This window comes from Passer domesticus, unplaced genomic scaffold (genome assembly GCF_036417665.1).
Source record: "Passer domesticus isolate bPasDom1 unplaced genomic scaffold, bPasDom1.hap1 HAP1_SCAFFOLD_277, whole genome shotgun sequence".
In the NCBI taxonomy this organism is placed as follows: Eukaryota; Metazoa; Chordata; class Aves; order Passeriformes; family Passeridae; genus Passer; species Passer domesticus.
This window is the reverse complement of record NW_026990056.1, coordinates 3,075-10,258: the sequence shown is the minus strand read 5'-3', so window position 1 is coordinate 10,258 and position 7,184 is coordinate 3,075.

Sequence of the window (7,184 nt, the reverse complement as noted above, 5' to 3'; positions counted from 1 at the left end):
TTTTTCCTATTTTTTCCCTATTTTTTCCTATTTTTTCCCTATTTTTTCCCTATTTTTTCCCCTATTTTTTCTCTATTTTTCCTAATTTTTCCCAATTTTTTCTCTATTTTTCCCTATTTTTCCTCTATTTTTTCCCAATTTTTCTCTATTTTTTCCTATTTTTCTCTGTTTTTCCTATATTTCCTCTATTTTTCCTATTTTTCCTCTATTTCTCCTTTATTTCCTCTATTTCTCCTTTATTTCCTCTATTTCTCCTTTATTTCCTCTATTTTTTCCTCTATTTCTCCTCAATTTCTCCTCTATTTTTCCTCTATTATTCCTCTACGCTTCCTCTATTTTTTCTCTATTTTTCCCTTTCTTGCCTCTTATTTTCCCCCTTTCTCCTCTATTTCCCCCTTTTTCTCTGTTTATTCCTCTATATTTCTCCTTGATTCCTCTACTTCCTTCTCTTATTCCTCTGTTTTTCTTCTTGATTCCTCTATTTTTCTTCTCTTATTCCCCTATTTTTCCTCTTTTCTTCCTCTGTTTTGCCTCTCTGATTCCTTTATTCTGCCTCTTTATTCCTCTATTTTGCCTCTTTTATTCCTCTATTTCTTCCTCTAGTTCCCCTCTATTATTTCCTCTATTATTTCTTTTATTATTTCCTCTATTTCCCCTCTATTATTTCCTCTATTTCCTCCCTATTTTTGCTCTCTATTTCCCCTTGACCTTTCTCTTCTATTTTCTCCTCTATTTTCCCCTCTATTTTTTTCTCTCTGTTTTTCCTCTATTTTCTCTCTATTTTTCCTCTCTTTCCCTTTATTCCTCCCTCTATTTCTCCCTCTCTCCTTCCCCCTCTCTCCCCCCTCGCCCACAATTAATTAATTAATATATATATTTATTTTATTATTTTTTTTCAGTCCTCCCCTCCTTTCTCTCCCTCTCTCTCTCTCCTTTTTTCCCGGCGCCACCTGGGCCCGTGCGATTTCTTTTAATATTTATTTCAGTCTCCAGTTTGTAGTGGGAAGTGTAGGATTGTTATAGGGAAGGCTCTGCTCCAGGACAGACAGAATGACACAGTCAGCTGACCCGGCCCGGGCCAATGGCGAGCCGCGTGTCAAAAAGGGAAAAAATGGCTTTTTTCTGCTCGCCAGTCCCTAGTTGAAACTAAGTGGGCATGGAAAGTAAGTCCGGCACCCCCCAAAAAATAAACCCCCCCCCAGGGGATTTGGGGCGGCGGGGAGGGGGTGGGGAGGGGGCTCACGGGCGCCTCAAATCCCTAAAATTCCATTTTTTTTAACCCACCTTACTCCCTTTTATTTCCCCCCCCACCTTCCTCTTCTTTATTTTGCTCAGATTCGCCAAAAAAAAAAAAAAAAAAAAATTATCTTTACCTCTATTTTTTCAGCGGTGCTAAATGCTCAATGCTCTTTTGTATTCTCTTTTATTATGATTTTTTAAAAAAATGATTATCATAATTATTATTCTTTCCAAGAAAGCTGCGCTTAAATATCTCCTAAAGAAGCGGCTGCGAATTCCCAGCAATAAATCTCAGGCGAACACAGAATATTAAGCCATAAATTACCCTCACTCTCCCTCTTTTTTTTTTTTTCAATATTTTTCTTTTCTTTTCTTTTTATTTAATTTATTTATTTTTAATTTTTTAATTTTTTAATTGTTTTTTTTTTCCCTCCTTTTCTCCCCTCTTTCTCCCGCTCTGAGTATTTGCATTTAAACGGCAAAAAGGGGGAAATAATTCAATTTTAAAGGGAGGAAAAAATAAAAAAAGGGGGGAAAAGGGGGGGGATAAACATGGCGACCTCTCCATGGATAACGCGGGATCGGGAGCGCTCCCAAACTCCTGGAAAAGGGCAAAAATTTGGGCAAAAAAAGGCGGTTTTTAGGGGAAAAAACCCCAATCCCCCGCCGGGCTGGGAGCTGGGATTTGCCCTCCACTTTTGGAAGATTTCTCCGGATTTTGGGCCATTTCTGGACGTGCCCAGAAAGGAAAAGCGGCAGAAAAAAAGGCGGAAAAAAAGCGAATTTGGGCTGGGGAGGAGCGGCCCGGGCTCGGAGTTTCCGGCGGCTCCCGAAGTTTTCTTGGGAATTTTCCCCATTCCCACCCAAAGCCCCGAAACCGCCCCAAAATCAGCCCCTACCTGAGCCCGGGGCACCGCGGGCGGATTCGCAGCAAATCCCCCAAAATTCCGATTTTTGCCGGGGGAGCCCTCGGCCTCCTCCTCCTCCTCCTCCTCCTCCTCTCTTTTTTGTTGTTAAACCACCTCGGTTTTTATCGGGGAAAAAAATCCCCAAATCGCCGGGAAAGCTGTCCGAAATCCACCCCGAGCTTGGGTTTTATTTGGAATTTTTGGGGATTTTTTTTATTTTTGAAGAATTTTTGGCCGACAAAGCGAAGCCCCGGGGGGGTTTTGGGGCATATTCGCCCCCCCAGCTCTGACAGGAGCCCGGATGCCAGCGGATTTTATGCTCTTTTTCCTCTGGCTAACAAAGCAAAGTCATCAATGGTAGCAATAAAACCATAAACGGGACCGCAACTGGAAAAAAACCACAAAAACACCAAAAAAAACCCCACAAAAAACACCCAAACCCCAACCAGACCCAGCCCGGAGGCAGCAGAAAGGGGGGAAAAAAATCCCAATTTTTGGCCCCAAAAGTGGCGGCTGGGGGGGAGCTCCCACCCCACTCCTTGGGGAGGAATTCCGGGGTGTTTTTCCCCAAAATTCCCAATTTTCCGCTGCTTTTTTCTCCCCCTGGCTTCCCCAAATCCCCCGGAGGGTGCGGGAAATTGGGAATTTTGGGAGGATTTTGCTGCTTTGTTCTGATTTCCCAACCCCGGGGGGGTCTGGGGGGAGTCAGGGACCCCAAAAATTGGGGATTTTTGGGGGAATTTTGGGATCTCCCGAGGCCGGGCTGGGGGCGAGGGGCGCCAGGGGCCACAACTTTGGAGGAGTTGCCACCAAAAAACTTCTCCTTCCGGAGCCTCCTTTTCCCTTTTATCCCCAAATTTTCATTTTCCCTGATTTTTCCTCTCCTTGCTGCTCCTTCCCTTTCATTTTCCGCTTTATTTTGCTTTTTTTCCCCCTTTTTTTCTCTTCCCCCCCCCCCCTTTTTTCTCTTTTTTTAACCCCTTTTTTTTTGCTTTTTTGGCTTCTTTTCGTCCTTTTAAATTCCGATTTTTATTTCAATTTGATTTTTTCCATTTTTCTTTTTCTTTTTCCTGCTGTTTTCCCTTTCCAAGGTGGGCTGGAGACCTGCGGGACGAGCGTGGGACCGCGAGCCGGGGGAAGTTTAAGTGTTTTTATGACTTCTCTAAACAGAGGGCAAGTCCTAAAAGTCCGCTCGATTTATAGACAGCAGAAAGCAGCTGCCGAAAAAAACCCAAAACACATCACCCGCCAAACACCGCTTTTTTTAGGGCAAAAAACTCCCAAAAAATACCAGGAATTAAAAAATAATACAGCAAAAAAAAAAACATCAGTGAAACCCCGCAAAAATCTGAATTTTAATTGAATTTTTGACGTTTCCCACCAGTTTTTGGGCGGATTTTTGGGCTTTTTACCCCCATTAAAAAAGATATTTTGATTTTTTGTGGCCAAAAAAGCACGCGGCGAGGGGAGGGGGGGATTTGTGGGGAGATTTCTGGCGGAATTGGGTCTGCAAACAATTAAGGGAACTCATCAGCAGAAGCAAGAACAGATGTTTTATTAAAAGTGCGACACAGCGCTGGAAATATGGACAAGTCCTGCAGCAGTTGCTCTTTGTTCCCAGAAAAAAATCCCAAAAAAAAGCCAAAATCCCCAAATTTTTCCCCCATTCCCACTCTCACATTCCCATTTTTAAAAAATTATTATTTTTTCACCCGCCCCAGCGGCGCTCGCGGGGGTGGAAAAAAGGGGGAAAAATAAAGATAAAAAGGGGAAAAAATCTCCCCAAAATTAAAATTTCTCCCCCCCCCGGCTCGCAGCGCTGCCGAGCTGATTTAGGGCGGGGGGAAATTTGGCTCCGAAACCCCAAATCCGCCCCAAATCCGGGGGGCCGGGGCTGCGGAACCCCAAATCCGCAGGAATTGGGGGGCCAAGGCCGGCCCTGGCCCCCCGGCCTCCCCGCGGCCGCGCCGAGCGGCCCCGGAGCCGCCAAGTTTGGGGCTTTTGGGGCTTTTTTGGGGTTTTTTCAGCATTTGGGGGTCAATCCTGGGGGGAGGGGCTGAGGGCGCGCCCCCCCCCCAAAAAAAATCGGAATATGGGGGGGTTTTGGGGTGGAAAATGGGGATTTTGGGGTGGAAATGGGGATTTTGGGGTGAAAATGGGGATTTTGGGGTGGAAAATGGGGATTTCGGGGTGAAATTGGGGGGATTTGGGGGCAGCGCCCCCCCCCGCGGCCGCGCTGCGGCTGCGCCGCGCGGAGGCTCCGCGGGGGCCACCAAAACCTTTGATTTCCTCCCAATTTTCCTTTTTTCCCCGTTTTTCTCCTCAGTCTCGGCTCCTTCCTCTCCTTTTCCCTTTTCCCCTTTTTCCCCCCCTTCTTGTTTTTCATTTTTTCTCCATTTTTCTCGCCTTTATTTTGACGTTTATGGCGCACGTGAGCCTCTCATTTATTTATTTTCCCTTTGTTTTTTTTTTTTTCCTGCTGAAATCTCCTTTTATTTGGGTGAAAATCTCCCTTTTTTGGGTGAAAATCTCCTTTTTTTTCCTGTTTTCCCAAAATCCATCAAACCCCGGGGAGCAGCGCCCCCCCAAAAAGGGGGGGAAAGGGAAAAAACCCCAAATTCCAGGAGGAAAATTGGATTTTTGGACCCCCCGCCCAGCCTGGAGGGGCCGCGGGGTTTTGGGGTGAAAACCTCGGGGTTTGGGCAGCTCTTAATTCATTAATTCTAATTAATAAATTGCTGGGATTCCCCTTTCCCCCGGAATTTTGGAGTTTGGGGGGTTTTTTTGGTTTAAAGTTGGATTTTGGCGCCGCGTGGGGAGGGGCCGGCCTGGCTTTGCTCACTGAAAAAATCCAATTTTTACCCCAAAATCCCACCCAGAAAAGAATTTATTTTACAAAAAAAAAAATCACATTTCTCCTTGAGAAAATCTCAATTCAAGCCCCTCTCGCTGATTTAACTTAATTTATTTGGAATTTAAAGATCCTAAGTGGATAAAAATGGGATTTTAGCACACGGACGAGGCTTTTTGGGGCCTTTTCCCATTAATTTTTTCCCTTTTTCTTCCCCTCCTGGAGGAAGAAATTGATTTTATTTCATTTTATTTCATTTTATTTCATTTTATTTCATTTTATTTCATTTTCAAGGTCGTTTTGGGGAAGCGCAGCAAAAGTTTGGGGTGAGTCCTTGGAGTTTTAGGGCAAAAATAGAGAATAAATATTTTTTATAATTATAATTATTGCGGGGGGGGAAAAATCGCTTTTTTCGCTGCTGAAATCCCTCAGCGGCTGGAAAAATATTCCAGAAAAAAATGTGGAAAAAAGCAGGGGGAAAAAAAGGGAATTCTGGCAAATGTCAAAAACACGTCCGGGGGGGAAGGAGGAGGGGAAAAAATCCGGAATATTCTCATTTTGTCCCCAGGCTCCAAAGCGCTTTTGGGGCAATTTTAAGGTGTTTTTTGGGTTTTTTTTCCTATTTTTTGACGGGTTTTAATCCGAGTATTTTGTTTTTAATTGGGGCAGGGGGAGGGGAATGATTTGTTTCGTGATTTTTGCTCCGGCCCAGATTTATTGGCGAAATCCCCAACAAAAGAGAGGCCAAAAAAATAAAACTCCTCGCGACGGAAAGTTCCGGCCTGGCCAAAACGGCAAAACTGAAAATAAAAACAAATAACAAAAAAAAAACAAAAAAAAATAAAAAAAAAAAAAAAAAAAAAAAAAACAAAAAAAAAAAATCACAATGAAAAAAAACAAAAAAAAAACAGAAAGAAAAAAAAACAAAACATAAAAAGCGCCTGGTACCGCTGGAAAAAAAAAATCAAAAATTTAGCAGCAAAAAAAGCGGCAAAAAACAACGGGTGCTCCCCCCAAAAATCGTGCGTGTAAATTAATTTATTTTGGTGGTTAAACACCCAAAAAAGGGAGGGAAAAATGAAGAAAATTCAGATTTTAATGGGAAAACCCCGCGGGTCGGGGGCTTGTCCATAGGGAAATGGGGGTATCCCTAAAGGGGGTGGGCTTGGGGTAAATTTGGGGGGTTTTTGGTGCAATTTGCTGCAGGAAAATTCCAATTTTTGGGTGGAAAAGCGGCTCAGGCAGCAGGGAGGAATTTCCGGGGGAAAGAAATAAAATCAGAGCCAGGCTGGCTGCTTTAAAATCATTTATTTCTTTATTAAAAATGAGGTTTTTTGGGGGAAAAAAATTCCCGAAAATCCCAAAAATTCCAGGAGGGGGGAAGAGCAGAGGGCGGCCGTGACGTCACGGCCACGGCCGGGGGCGATTTTGGGGCAAAAAATGATTTAAAAAGCGAATTTTTCCTGTTTTTCCAAAAGGTGGACCCAGAGGCGCTGCTGGTGGGGGGAAGGGGCCAAAGATCCCCCCAAAATTTGGGGTTTTGGCGAAATTCCGGGGTGAAAAGTCGCCATTATGGGGGGAAAAATCCGATTTTTTCTTTATTTTCCACCCAAAGCAGGCGGGGGTTTAATCACAGGGAGCCGGGCTGGAACAATAATCGCAATAATGACTCAGGAAATAATGATAATAAAAATAAAAATCGAAATAAATCGGTCTAATCGCCCTTATTTATTTTTAGGGCCGGGATGAAAGCGTTTATTTGGGGTGGATTTATGCATTTTAATCGAGCAGAAAATCCCAATATTTCAGGATTTACTTCAATACTTTCATATTTTTAAAGGGGGAAAAAAACCGGTTTTGGGGCTGTTTCTTATCAATTTTGGAGCCTTATCGCTTTTTATGGCTCGGGGTGATTTAAAAGCTGCGAGGAGGGAAGGAAAAAGTCGTAAAAACGTTTAAAAAAAAAAGGTTTGAAATGGTTAAAAAAGTAAAAAAATGTGTTTAAAGAGGTTTAAAAAAAAGGTTAAAAATTGGAATTCCTCCCCAAAGCCGCCAGCGAGGAGGAGAAAGCGAAATCGAGGAGTTTTGAATGGATTTGGGAATTTCGGGATGGGGAAAGGGGAAAGGTTAAAGGGAAAAGTTCTTTATAAATCGAATTTTTTGGGGTGGAAAAAGGAGATTTTGTG